The sequence below is a fragment of the Peromyscus maniculatus genome, chromosome 11, assembly GCF_049852395.1.
Source record: "Peromyscus maniculatus bairdii isolate BWxNUB_F1_BW_parent chromosome 11, HU_Pman_BW_mat_3.1, whole genome shotgun sequence".
NCBI lineage: Eukaryota > Metazoa > Chordata > Mammalia > Rodentia > Cricetidae > Peromyscus > Peromyscus maniculatus.
In genome coordinates this window covers 103,905,925-103,921,293 of record NC_134862.1, presented here as the reverse complement: position 1 = coordinate 103,921,293, position 15,369 = coordinate 103,905,925, and the positions used below count along the sequence as shown (strand labels likewise).

At 40.8% G+C, this 15,369-nt stretch overlaps 1 pseudogene; it reads right to left on the bottom strand.

The window, feature by feature from the left end:
* Positions 1 to 5,422: 5,422 nt before the first annotated feature.
* LOC102928044 (splicing factor YJU2 pseudogene) lies at positions 5,423 to 7,799 on the bottom strand (annotated as a pseudogene).
* Between the last annotated feature and the right edge of the window lie 7,570 nt (positions 7,800 to 15,369).

Here is a 15,369-nt window from a genome sequence, read left to right as displayed (position 1 = left end):
ATTTTTAAACACACATGAACAGATGTTTTAAAAATATGGTTAACCTATAATTAATTGATGGTGACTCCTCTAAATAAGGATGCAGTAAAGTGAAATTTAAACTAACAATTAAAATATCTTAACTTTCACAAATTTGACTTCTATATATTCCATGTTTTTGTTTATTACATAGTATAGTAAATAAGAGTTCCATGTAAATCATTACTTAAGCTCAGTGTCTGGAACCTGATAAGACACATGCCTGCTTGATTTTTCTCTGTGACATCTGATTGCCAATGATTTTGAGCCAAAAGAGTATGGTGCTGTTGTCTTGAGCTGCTGCTGCTTAAGATAGGGGAGGGCTAAGAGTGAGCAATGCCTGAGGGCTGAGGCTAGACTTCCAAGCTGGCAGAGGTTCTTATGCCTGTTCCTTCCCAAGGCCTTGATTGCATCCCTTCGCTGTCTGAGTGGAGAGTGCTCACAAATTGGAGTCATCTTTTCAGATTGGTATCTTGCTATGGGCACCTTCCCTGGAACCACATGTGTAGGGAAAGCTAGATGCAATGGAGGGCCTTACTCAATGGATTGAAGAGGAACTCTAATGAAGTAATTCACTTGAAAGATAGAGAAATTTCCTTTCTCTAGGCAGTTCTTTGTGTTTTTTTGGTCAGGAACAAGGGTGTGTGTCCTCACCTCTCTGGCTCCATGGTTTACCAAGCCTTGAGCCACTTCCACAATCACAGCTGCTTTACTCTGGCCAGATGCAACTGTTAAAGATTACCATGTAGTGTAGGCAGAATTTTCTGTTCTGCCAGCTGCTCCTAAATAATCACATGGAGACTTAGTATTAATTTTAAAAGATTGACTAGTAGCTTAGGCTTGTTATTAACTAGCTCTTACACCTAAAATTAACCTATTTTTTTTAATCTACGTTCTACCATGTGGCTCAGTACCTTTTCTCAGTGCAGCATGCTCATCTTGCTTTTCCCCAGACTCTGCCCTTCTTCATCCCAGAACTCTTTCCCTGTACATAAGTCCTGCCTAACCTCTTCCTGCCTAGCCATTGGCCATTTATCTCTTTATTAAACCAGTGAGAGCAACACATCTTCACAGTGTACAAAAAGATTTTTCCACAACAATGTAGCCAGGTATAGTGGTTCTCAAGAGACAGAGGCAGGGAGACCACAAGTTAGAGTCCAGCTTGGGCTACATAGTAACACTTCATCTCAAAATAACAATAGATTGTCATATGATCTAGATAACTATAATTTGAGTTATAACTATAACTATAATTTGAAATCTCTATAGAAAGTAAAATTAAGGGATTTTCCCTTTCAAATTTTGATTTCATTCTTACCTTACAGTATATAAGTCTATGTTCAACTCTAGTATGTGGCTATTAATCATGCCAAGACTCTTTCTATTATAAGTGAAAAAAAAGGAGTTGAAAAAGTAAGAGCCAGTGTTTATGAGGAGCTTACTATCCCTAGGAATGTCATGAATCTACAAAGCAGCATTAGTTTCAATGCTTTTTGCCTATAATTTTGAGATGATGAATCTGAAGCAATAAGAAGACAAATAACTTGCTCAGGACACAAAATTGATGTTCAAGCCATCCTTCAGGCTTTAGGGTTAGTCATCTTTCCTTTCGCATACAGATGTCATATATGTCTACACAAAACATGTCTAGTTTTTTACTTTCATGAAACTCTTTTGAGCAGGAATCCTAGTTATCTACACTGCCTGTAGTCTACTCACATTTGTTTGTAAGACTGACACAGTACTTGTGCTATTTATTGGTATTGTTGCATTAAATGAATTTTCTTTTTTCATTTACAGTTTGAAGGTTTTCCTTCCTGCTCTAGAAGGGCTCACATATAATACAATAAGAGACAAGATAATTAACTGTGAAGTCCTGCAGCCTACATGGGAGGATGCAGTAAGAGAAGGCAATGAAGACAATGGAATGGAGCAGATACATGGTGATAAACTGACTATACACTTTTTGGGAGCCCAGACAAAAGCTTAAGATGTTGGATTGCATAGGTTTCATTTCCTGACAATCAGAAGAATAAAACTCTTCTGCCGACAGCTCAAACAGGAACTGATTGCATGAGTTCTAGAAGGGAAATTGAACAACATGGAAAATATCTCACTCTGGCTTTATTAGACACAGAAGAGTCATTTAGATACTGAGTTGTCATATTATTCTGAAATAAGAGCAGTGGCCCTTATATACTAATCTGCTTGTTAAATCCTTTCCACAAGGCTGAAGAGACACAGCATCACACTTCCTCCAAGGCCAGAAATTAAATGATTGGAGCCTGGAGAATGCAAACGGGTAATTTATGTGCGTCAACTCTCTCAAATACCAGATGCTGAAACAATCACCAGGCCCATATTAAGTATCTATAAATAATGAGAAAATTCTCTAAACAATACAGAATTTTTCTGAACTGTTTGTCTAAATGAGAGCTACATACTTTTAATATGTGATAGGAAAAAATAAACATGTCATTTGAATTTTCAGTCCTGGATTTGTCATCTTGTCCAGACAGACTGAGCACCTCCAACTTCCAGTGAGACTAGAGCCACAGGTCAGGAGAGGCAGTAACTACAGTCCAGGAAAGGCAACAGAACAAAGAATAATGGATTGTGCTGTGCATAAAAGTCTAGGAAGGAAATGGCATTGTTATCTCCATTCTGCAGGTCAGAAAACTGAGGCATAGGGAAATCAGATCCTAAAAGTATCAAATCTTCTCTTCCCTGATGACAACACTGGTCCCCAAAAAAACTGTAAACTGTGTTCCAAACTATTGATTAAAACTAGTCTGAAAATGCATGTGATCATCTAGGTATACCTTCCAAAGAGATCCTCTGTATTGCCATTGCCTGTCATTTTTTTAAAAAAGGAAATCTGTTGGATGTCAAAATAAGTAATATAAAAAAGTAACTTAGATAACAGAATGGTTCCATGTAGCTAGATGAAGTTGGGTGCTGTGTTCACATCTATAACTCCAGCACTTGAGAGGCTAAGCCAAGAGTTCAGAGAGTGGGAGGCCAGCCTGTAATACATAGTAAGATCCTGTCACAAAAACAGGCCAAGCAAAAAGTTTTTAGAAGTTTTATTTTCTCTTTGCTCCACTGGACACCTGGAGAGTGAAGCTGTTCTCATAGGACTGTTCTGAGCTGCTAAAGGAACAGAGACTCCTCTGTTGAGTCAAATGATGTCAACTTGACCAGGTATCTTTGATGATTTTACATGGTAGAGGAAACCTATTTTCTTTTTTCTTTTTCTAGTCTAGTAGTCTTAATAGACCTTAGTCTATACATATTTAAATGTACACACATGCAAAATAAAAGGTCGTTTTTTATTTTACAAGCATATACTGTTATTTTTACTACCTTATAATCTGAATACTATGAGAAACAAATACATTTATATGCTGAGAAGACGCAACTGAAAATAAATTCTTGTGGTAACCATGTACTTTTATTTGTTATTGGTGTATATTAATTATATCAAATAACAGGATTCATTGTGACATTTCATACATGTATACACCATATTTTGATTATCTTCATAAACATACCACCATTTAGCTCTTACCTGTCTTCTCTTCTGATCTTTTCTAATAGTCTCTACTTTCATATCATTTCCACCTCCAAGGAGTCTACAGATGAGGAAAAAACATGTACTACTTTGCTTTGAGTCAAGATAGTTCAGATGCTGATTTCTAGCTCTGTCTATTTTCCTGCAAATGACATAATTTTTGTGCTCTTTATGTATGAATAATATTCCATTGTGTTTTATTTAATTAAACATGGTATATTGCCACTTTACTTAATATATCATGTTTTATTTAGCCATCTATTGATGGGGATCTAGGTGACTCCATATCTTGACTACTGTGACTAATTTACAATCCTACCTACAGTAAATAACAGTTCTTCTTTCCCTCACGTGCTCACTAATGTTTATTCCCTAGGAGACAACATTCTGACAGGTGAGTAGAAATTTCAGTGTGGTTTGGATTTCATCAGAGTTTCCCTGATGGCTAAAGACAGTCAACATTTCTTCATATAATTATTTGCCATTTGAATGTCTTCTTTTCAGAACCATTTTCCAGTTCATTGTTCACTTACTGATTAGATTTCTTTTTCTTGGTGCTTTTTTTTTTTTTTTTAGTTCTTTCAAGATTCTTTATTAGAGCTACATTCCTAGACAAAACACTTTTGTGTATGTGTTTGCATGTGTATTTATTTGTGTAGGTAAATGCTCATATGTGTTAGAAGCTAGATGTTAACTTTGGGGGTCATTCCTCAAGAGCCATCCACTTTGTTTTCTGAGGCAGAGTTTCTCAGTGGGAGCTAGGGCTTTGTGATTTGAGCCCCAGAGATCTTCCTGTCCCCATATCTCCAGTGCTAGGATTACAGGCATGTGCTGCCACACCCAGTTTTTTTTTTTTTTTATATGGGTTCTGGGGATTGAACTCAGGTCTTCATTCTTACTTGGCAAGCACTTTATTGACTGACCCAACTTCCTAGTCCACAAAGTGCTTCTTAATACTAATAGTAGGACTAGGAAAATGGGTTTAGTTGAAAAGTGAGAGGTCTAGACAGAAGAGATGTGATATAGGAGCACTGGTGAAGCCAGTAATGACAGGAGCTCTAAGTTTAAATCATTCAGGCTGTACCACTATCAACAACAGCAGGAAAGTTAAGAACCATGCTTGTAGCTGAGCAGTGGTAGCACGCTTTTAATCCCAGCATTCCATAGGCAGAGGCAGGTAGATCTCTGTGAGTTCAAGGCCAACCTGGCCTACAGATTGAGTTCCAGGATAGCAAGTGTGACCCAGTGGTGGTGCATGCCTTTAATATAAGCATTCGGCAGGCAGAGGCAGGCAGATCTCTGTCAGTTTGGGTCCAGCCTTGTCTACAGATAGAGTTCTAGGACAGCCAAGGTACATGGAGAAATCCTGTCTCAAAAAAACAAAAGAAAAAAACCAAAACCAAAACCAACCAAAGAAACAAAAACATTGTGCTTGTTTTGGCAACACATATACTAAAATTGGAATAATATAGAGAAAATTAGCAGGATAGCCAGAACTACAAAAAGAAACCTTGTCTGAAGAAGAATGAGAAGAAGGAGGAGGAGGAGAAGGGGAAAGAGGAGGAGGAGGAGAAGAGGAAAGAGGAGGAGGAGGAGAAGAGGAAAGAGGCGGAGGAGGAGGAGGAGGAGGAGGAGGAGGAGGAGGAGGAGGAGGAGGAGGAGGAGGAGGAGGAGGAGGAGAACCAACAACCATGCTGGTTTAAGGGTGGTATGGGGACAAATGTGGATACTTGGGAACAGTATCATCATAAAGTGGATACTTGGGAGCAGCAGTGGTTCTAATAAACAGTCTCCCTACTTCCTTTGTTTGAGACCTGTGCCACCACTTACTATTTCTCATTAATACTGACAAATGTCAAGGGATCTTTAACCATATGATAAAGATTTGAATGGGATTTAAAAAGCATGATAGGATCTGATACACCTTTCACAATTAGCTTCAATGTGTTGAATTGTGGTAGGTCATCCATCCATCTATTCTTTTGCCTACTCAAGATCATTCAGCTGTGCAATCAGTCTGTGTTTCTGAGCCAATCACTGCAGGTACTATATTGTGAACATGAAGGTGGTTAATAATGCAAGATAGGGACAGCCTTATAAGAGACACAAGAACGGGGATAAGGGGAAAAGCATTATGAAAGATCATTAGAGAAACAGCTAACTCAGTCATGGTTAAGCACTTACATCTTTGCCAATGTTCAACACCAAGTTTCTAGAAAATTTAGGTAAGTGGCAACATATGTTTGATAAGGTATTTGATGCATAAGATGTATATTCTATAATGGAGTTTCTGGTCCCCTGAAAGGGTCCTTTTCCAGGGTTGGGCATTTGGGCAGAGACCCCTAAGGCTTGTCAAGGGCAATGCTGCCCTCTGGGCTCCCTCAGTCCCTGCTCACAAGTCACACTCCAACTCACAAGCCCCTTTTGCTCCTGTTCCCATTTTGGTCCTGGGGATCTTTCCCCTGTTGCTTTTCCTTGCCTTCTCAGGAGACAACTTAGCAGTTTGATACAAACTTGTTTTGTTTTTACCCCCAAAATGGCTATTTTGGTTTCTTTACTGAGCCCATTATCCATGATTAAAAAGTTTTATTTTGATACTGTAGTAGAGCTTCAATCAAAACTAAGCATACTTGTGCCACATTAACATCTCTGGCTTCTTGGGTCTGTGATGCCACTGTGGGGGCTCAGCTGTCACTGTCCTTGCTGTCCCCATGTGCACCCAGTTGGCTCAGGGAGAGGCCCAGGTGTCTGGGGTGCAAAGTTGGCTGCCTTCCTGCTAGGGGTGGGGTATCTACGGTGGGCATCCAGACCTGCTCTGAGCCCCTGTTAGCTTCTGCCTTCACCTTTGGCACAACCAAGCCTGCCAGCTGTGCCCTGCTGCCCACTGCCTCTGCCTTCCTCTTGGCCTTCAGCACCTTGTCCAGGATGGCTGTGGGGTTGGGTCTTGATGTTGCCTGTGATCGGGAAGGGGAAGCTTTGTCTTCTGAGTCGAATCCTGCAGAAGCCTGTGGTGGCGAGGTTGCAGGCTCGCGCTTGTCTTCCTCCTGCTGCTGTCACTGCAGCTCCTGCGACAGGCGGTGCTGCAGCATGGCCTCAAAGTCCAAGTGTGCCTGCTGCTGGTTCAGGTCCTTCAGCTCCTGCAGGTTTCCCAGCACCTCCATCTCCAGCTTCGAGTCCTTTGTGCGGTTCTCTAGAACCTGTATGGGTTTGGTTCAGCTCCTCAAGCTCACCCACTCCTGCACACGCTTCTTCTCCTCCTCCAGGAGCTCCTTGGCCTGGAAGTTGCATGTGGCCCCATGCTCCATGGTGTAGTCTGTGTTCTCTGGGTTTGTCTTGAAGGTGATCTCGGTCAAGCACCACGTGCACTTGATATAGAGGTGGAAGATAGGCAGGCCCAGGTAGGCTTCGTTCTGGACTGTTTCCTTGCATGCGTTGAACTTCTTCCCCTTGTAGATGTATTCTCCACATGTCTTACACCTCAAGTTGAAGGGGGGCCATCAGCCTAGCCACGTACTGCTGATCCTTGGGTAGCTTGAGTTTTGGGATCTTTGACAGGTCGAAGTCAGGTGGGTAGCATTTGTTTAGAACTTTCCGTTCTGACATCTCTGCTTCCTGTCCTTCGCATCAGGAAAGCAGTTCACTTTGGTCCTCTCCGAGTTTATCCAACCAGGTGCCGCAGTTCTCTTGATGTCACTTCCTTGGCTGTCTTACTGGCTTTAGTTTGCAGGCTTTAGTGTTCTCATTGGCTACAATCTTTGTCAATCAAGGTCACATTTTGGTCCTTTCCTGAGTGCCAGTAGACGAGGCAGTAAATAAAGGTTCTGGGAGTCTCTGGATCGTGTGTGTGTGTGTGTGTGTGTGTGTGTGTGTGTGTGTGTGTGTGTGTGTGTCTGTGTGTGTGTGTCTCTGTGTGTGTGTGTGTGTGTATGCCGGGTCAAGAGAGCATGAGAGCACACAGCAGGTATGGTAACCAGTGTTGTGGAATTATTATTTTAAGGTGTGTTACTTTTGTTTATGTTGCATTTAACTATGTGAAACTGTATTTCTGTGCTTGTCTAAAACACTTGATGGTCTAATAAAGAACTGGCCAATAGCAAGGCAGGAGAAAAGATTGGCAGGACTGGCAAGCCCAGAGTATATAGAGAAGAAAACTGGGAGAGAGCTAGCTAGCAGCCAGAGAAGGAGTAGGACTCCAGGGTCCAGCCACCCAGCTACACAGCAAGCCATGGAGTAAGAGTAAGATTTACAGAAGTAAGAGAATGATAAAAGCCAGAAAGGATAATTTAAGATAAGGAAAGCTGGCAAGAAGGAAGTCAAGCTAAGGCCAGGCATTCATAAGTAATAATAAGCTTCCATGTGTGAATTTATTTGGGAGCTGGGTCGTGAGCCACCTAAAAAGAGCCAAAAAAACAAACAACAACAGACCAGGTCTTAAGTAACCTGTAGGCAAGGTCTTGACAACCCCGGGAGGGGCTGACTCTTAGGCGTGGTGGGGTCTGGGAGGAGAGAGGGGGAGGTGGGGCTTCCACCTAATCATCCCAGAGTCCTTGGGTATATGGCACAGGCAGGGCTTCCACCTAAACATCAGTGACCAAGAAACTTTCCTAGAAGAGATGATGACCAATTGTTGACTGGGAGCACTGGGGAAGAACCAGCCTAGCAGCATGACAGGAACTTTTCAGGAGGAGTTGGGAACAGCTCAACATTGAGGTAAATAAGAAGATACAGAGAGAGTTGGGAGTAAAGGCAGACAGGAAGGCTGGATCATGATGTGTGTGAGTTTTATTCAAGGCCATATGGTGTGTCTCATGAAGGACTAGAAAGATCTCTTTCCCTGAAGTGTGAAGAATAAAGTGAGCCTGAAGCCTAGCTTCAATGACTGCTTAGTTGCTTTCAACTACCTGTAAGAACTTCGGCTTATACTTCAATTTGAGAGCATCTTGGGAATTCAGACTTTGCTCCAGAGTCAGCAAGGCAGACCTCTGTCTCAGATTCTGTCTTCTGCTACTTTGTTAGCAGTGCTCCCCAAGGTACTAACTGACCTATCATAGCCTTTTATGGCTTCCTAATGACATCCTTTCACAACTGTGATTATTTTCTCCATTCCACAGAGGAGGGAACTAAAGCTCAGAAACTTGAGCACCTTCCAGAAAGCACAAGAATGGCAGAGTGAAGATTTGAACCCAGGCAAAGTGACTAAAAAGTCTTACACGTGGGTTTATTTCTCTGATATGGATGTTCCTTATCTAGTGTTTGAAAGATGGAGTTATAGGTAGTTTTGTAGGGAAAATAATCTTAGCATTTTAGAGTATGCCATTTAAAACATTTTAATTGTTATGCAACCGTCACTGTCATCTATTTTCAAAACTCTTCCATTATCCTAAACACAGTGTTGTTATCCCTTTGAGCAGTGTCTTCTTATTTCCCTCATCTCTCTGATGCCAATGGCTGCCTTTATGTTCTCTCTGTATGAATTTGCCTAATCTAGATATTTTATATAATGACATATGCCATTTGTCCCTTTCAATATGCTGTACTCTACCTAATATAATGTCAGGATTCATTTATACTGTAGAATATATCTGAATTTCACTCTTTGTATGACTGAATCATCTTCCATTATATATATATATATATATATATATATATATATATATATATATATATATATGGTATACTTTGTATAACCATTCACCAGTAAATGGACATGGGTTTTCCCTCAACCTTTTTGCTGTTATAAGTAATGCTGTAATGAGCATTGATGTAATGTTAATCCTGCTTACAATGTTTTTAGGTATCTACCTCAGAGTAGAATTGCTGGATTGTGTAATGTTTCTATGTGTTTTTTTTTTTTCTTCAGATGTGTCTTCTTATGTTCAGGCTGGTCTGGAACTCCTAGGTTCAAGCATTCCTGTTTTCTGTCCTCTCAAGTAGTTGGTATGTGTTACTACACTCAGCTATGTTCAGTTTTTTTGAGGATCCTCAAATCATAGAAGAATGGAAACACAAGTCGTTAAAGATGGAAAGATTTTTGGAAGGTTAGCTCTCTTTCTTTATTGGCTTAAGAGGAAATAACAATTAAAAAAATAGTTACCAATTTGAGCACTGAACATATACATCAGCCATTTCTAATGTGACATTACATCTAACCTTTCTAAAGTCATATGGAGTGTTTACAATCTCAGTTTTACAGATAAAGATACTGAGAATATGCCTGGCCCTCACCAGTGACATATGGCAGACTCTAACTTAAAACTCTAACCAAGGGTCTTGCTGGAGGTATGTGATCATGTGGTTTTACTTGCTGAAGTTGGTTCTTAGTTTTGTATAGAGAATGTTGTGTTCTTGTGAAAGCTCATCATTGCTTCTTTATATTTATTTTCTATTTTATTGTGTGTATATATTTCATTACTTGGCTTTATATTCTAACATGTATCTTCATTGTGAACAATGTAACAGGCAGGAAACAAAATGTATTTGTGTGTGTGTGTTGTGGTGGGGGGCAAATATTATCATGCTGATATTCCTTTCCCAACTCTCTTCCAAAATCTTTCCCTGTATAGCAATGGTAGTGCATGCCTTTAATCCCAGAAAGTGAGCCTTTAATCCCAGGGAGTGATGGCAGAAAGCAGAAAGGTATATAACGTGTGAGGACCAGAAACTAGATGCTTTTGTCCTGGTTAAGCTTTTAGGCTTTTGAGCAGCACAGTTCAGATGAGAGGCATCCAGTCTGAGGAAACAGGACCACCTGAGGAATTGTCAAGGTGAGGAAGCTGTGGCTTATTCTGCTTCTCTGACCTTCCAGCATTCACCCCAATACCTGGCTTCAGGTTTGATTTTATTAATAAGACTCTTTAAGATTCCTGCTACACTATGATATGATCTATAATGAATATTCTCTAATCTGGATGCTGTTAGGACTTGGAAGAACCAATCTGTCATTTTGTCCTTCATGGGTGTGCTTATCACTCATCTCTTGTCTGTTTTCTTTTTCATAGATTCAATTTCCAAATTCGGGCTCTACCATGCCTGCAGCCTGTCTTTCCAATATTCTCTTCTGTTTAAGACCTCTCACACACCATTGTTTAAGCACAAGCATATTCCATATGCAGCCAAGGATAACATCTCCAGGACTTCTGCTTCTCCACTGCTTTTTAGGTAGGTGTTTGATTTCACTCATTCATTCTATTTAATGTCCCTTTTACACAACACATTGTGTTGTAGCTTTCTTTTTCCTTTTATATTCTAAGCAATTTAGTTGATCATTTGGGAGATGATATTGTTTTTATTTGTTTGGCTTTTACATTTTGTTCTTGGTGATGTTGAGAATTAGTCTATCATGTTTCTTCATCTGCCCTTTTCACCTAGAGACTGAAAGTGGACTGAATAGAACATATAGCCCTTGCAGCTTGTCTCAGATGATTTCTCTGAAAGGTACTTTTCCTCTCTGCAGGAGTCTAGATGCTCAAGTAGGGAATTTTACTGCTGTGGACCTATCTGTTTGCCCTAAGTGACCTGTTAGTTATTCTGGGGGGGGGGGGCAGGGGAGGGATGTAACTAGCATTTCTATCTACCATGGATTTCAGAAAGAACATTGAATTTATTGTCTGGCCTGAGTTTGACTTAAGTGCACTAAATAAGCATTATCATTTCTATTTGTAGATGAAGAACTAAGGTGTAAGAAAGTGATTTCCCTAGTTATACAAACTAAGCTACAGGGTTTTAATTTTTACGTGTGTGTGTGTGTGTGTGTGTGTGTGTGTGTGTGTGTGTGTGTATTGTATTGTTCTTGTTAAGATAAAATCTCATTATGTAGCCCAGACATGCCTTGGATTTCATGACCCTTCTGCCTCAGACTCCTAAACTCAGACATTAAAAGCATATACCATCATGCCCAGCCATTTTTCTTATGTTTTATCAACATTAATGTATAGTCAAATTATTTATGGCTTCTAGTAATCATATTTTGATTTAAAATATTTATAAATAAACTAATGGAAAATAAGAAGAAACAAATATCTGGAGAGAACAACGTGGGAAGATGAAAATACATGGATTTCAAATCCTCAGTCTGGACTGTGCACTTGTCTCCCAGTGCTGCCTAAGAAACCACCACAGGTGTAGCAGACTAAAAAGAACATTTACTTTATTTTATTTTTGTTCAAAGCTCTGTAGGCTAGACAGATTTTTAATCTAGAAGAATGTGTCTCTGTTCCCTGCTCAGAATATTAAAGCTGAAAACAGGATGTTGACCTGGTTGACTCTTCCCTTGAAGTGCTAGGGATGAATCATCTTCTAACTCATTCTTGTCAGCAGAATTCAGTTAGTTGTGGCTGTAGGACTGAGATCCTCATTTCCTTGCTGGTTGTCAGTTGAAGGCGGCTATTAGGTCCTTTAAGCTACCCTATTTCTTGGTACGTGCTCCTCCATCTTTGAGGATGGGACCTCAATTCCTCATGTTTCAAGTCCCCGAGCTCCCTTTCTGTGACCAGAAGGAATATTTTGCTTTTAAAAGGAGAATGACTAGGGTAGGGTCATGTAAATAACCTTTCTATCTTTTGTGTTTTTTAGGTGTGTGTGTGTGTGTGTGTGTGTGTGTGTGTGTGAGTACATATGTGTAGGTGCATGTGGAGGCCAGAAGCCAATAATGGGTCTCTTCCTTAATTTCTCTTTACCTTTATTTTTGAGACACGGTCAGGCTGGCTGGCCAGTAAACCTCAGGGGTCTGCCTATCTCAGCACTAGGATTGCAGGGGAGCCGTTGTACCTGACTTTAACATAAATGCTGGGGATCAAACCCATGTCTTCAGGTTTGTGGAGTAAGTACTTTACTGACTGAGCCAGATATCTTCCTAGCCCCTAATCTTCATATCTTAAGGTGAACAATGCCATTTAAATAACATAATGCAAAAAACAGAACTCATACTGAGTTCTGGGAGTTATGTATCATATGAATGAAAACTGTTGCTGGAGGGCTTCTCTCCAGGTTCCACCAAGCCCCGCAGTCCCACAATCCATGTATAAAATAATCACTCAGATGCTTATATTACTTATAAACTGTATGGCCATGGCAGGCTTCTTGCTAGCTGTTCTTATATCTTAAATTAACCCATTTCTATAAATCTATACCTTGCCACGCAGCTTGTGGCTTACCGGTGTCTTTACATGCTGCTTGTCCTGGCGGTGGCTGCAGTGTCTCCCTCCTTCCTATTTCCCCAATTCTCCTCTCTCCTTGTCCCGCCTATACTTCCTGCCTGGTCACTGGCCATCAGTGTTTTATTTATATAGAGTGATATCCACAGCAGACAACATCTGAGCACTCTGTTTTCCAGAAAATGCTATTCAGAGACACACAGGTTCCATTACACCCCACTGTCTTAGGTCACACCAAGGGCTGGGTACCATTATTGTAAGATCTGTCTAATATCTCTCCAACATAATTTATGGCTTGCTCCCTGAGCATCACTGCAAATGTCCATATTGGACTAACTGAGGCTCTCATCTGTTTAATAGTTCATTCCCAACTTTAGATCCAAGAATTCTAAATCTGTCTTTCATAGCACTCCCATCAATCCTCCTTCCTCGACCTCCCAAGTGAAGGATTTGAGCCACTATGCCTAGCTTTCCCATATGCTCTCTTAGAACTTTATTTTAGGAAACATTATGCTGTAGCTGTTGATTGTATTCTGCCCCCAGTTCCAGTTCTGAGGCTCTACTTACACATCCTGACACAATGCTAAAGGTTTCATAATGACTAAAACAATTCTTAAAGCATTTCACATGACACACATGTGGAAAAATCATCTGTAGTATGCATATTTTGGACAATACCAGTTTGCTTCCTGTGTGGGCACATGGGTGGGTGGACCTAAGTTGGGGATATTTTCTGAGGCTATGTGCAAAGGCTCTGGCTGGGCATCTCACTCTTGGGTGTGCAATGTATTTACATCTCAGAGAGCTTGGTTTAGCTTGGCTATTTTATTGCTCCCCTATGAAGGTTCTGCTATTGGGTCTGTCTTTTGTATCTGCTGACAGCATTCTTTCCTTCTAACAGAGCCTTCTCAGACCATGGCTTCAGAGGCTGAGTAGGGTTGGCCATGTACCATATCCAACATCCTGATTCAAAGACAATTAGTCCCTAGAACAAGCAGGTTGTATGAGGTGGGCTGGTATGAAAAATTCACTTATTAGAAGCAAACTGACTAATGAGTTCTCTTTCTTGGAAATCTGAATTGGAAGTTGTAGAAAGAACCAACCAGTTGGTGAAAGAGAGAACAGCAGACATAAAAGTGGGGCATCTGACACGAGAGTAACTAAGCCAGTTTTAGTGATGAAGCACTACTAAGGTTTGAATGTGAAAAGTTCTCCACAGGCTCCTATGTTAAATGCTTTTCTGTAGCCTATGATGCTGTTTTGGGAGGTTCTAGAAATTACATGAAGTGGAGACCAGCTGGAGGTGGGCCTTCAAAGGCCATTTCTGGCTCAGTTTCTCTCTGCTGCTCTGCTTCCTGCATGCCACAAGGAAGCTTCTTATACCACATGCTTTTACTGCCATGATGTCCTTCCCAAGCATGGGACCAACCAACTGTGGACCAACTCATCTGAAACCATAAGTAAAATAAATTTCACCTCGTTTAAGTTGTTCTCTCCAGTTATTTTCATCACAGTGGTGCTAAGTAATTAACAAGGCTCAGAACAAGGAACTTCCAAGAGGTAGCGACAAGATGACCCAGTGTGGAAAGTTGCCAGGAACTCCAAATCTCCTGATCCCTTTTTTCTCAGGCAGACTTCTCTTTCTGCTTGCATATTCCAGTGAGAGTCCACTCTCACTGAGTGAATCTAATTGGATATTTTGATCTTCAATTAGCAGAAAACCCAACTACAAGTGGTCTAAATATGGAAAATGTTTTTATCTCAGGTGGCAAGACAGATCCTAGGAAGTCATTGAATCTTGTGGCTCAATAATGTCACAAGACCCTCATGTGTTTCCTAACTTTCTCTCTGATCACCTCAATGTTATGCTTGTCTATCTAGCCTATATCTTTCATGATTGTAGAAGACTGCAGGAAGCTGGGCAGTGGTGATGCATGCCATTAATCCCAATACTTGGGAGACAAAGGCAGGTGGATCTCTTTGAGTTTAAGGCCAACTGTGTCTACAGAGTTAGTTCCAGGACAGCAAGGGCTGTTACACAGAGAAACTCTGTCTTGAAAAACAAACAAATAAACAAAAAGCAAAAAAGAAAGAAAAGGAAAAAAAAGACATTGAGAGACAGCAAAGGAACTTTCCTGTGCCTTATTAAACAGGAAGAAAAATACTCTATCAACTCCTCAGCATGTTTCTCCCATGGCTCCTTGGGCAGCATATGTTCATGGTATCCTATATTTATTCCTAACCACTCACTGGAGCCAGTGAAGAAAAATGAAGCCTCCCTGAAACCTAGGTACTCTACCCAGAAAAATGAGCCTACTGTCAGCTGAGACCAGGCAAGGAGCAGGGTCTATCTGTACCACTCACCACCTTAGGTACTTGTGGTGGTTTGAATGAGAATGGCCCCCATAAGCTCATATACTTGAATGCTTGGTCACCAGGGAGTGGAACTGCTTGAAAGGACTACAAGGATTAGGAGGTGTGGCCTTATTAGAATAGGTGTGGCCTTGTTGGAGGAAGTGTGTCATTAGAAGTGGACTTTGATGTTTCAAAAGCCCATTCCAGTCCCAGTGTTGTGCTCAATCTCCTCTCCTCCCCTTCTCTTCCTCCTCTCTCTCCCCTCCCTCC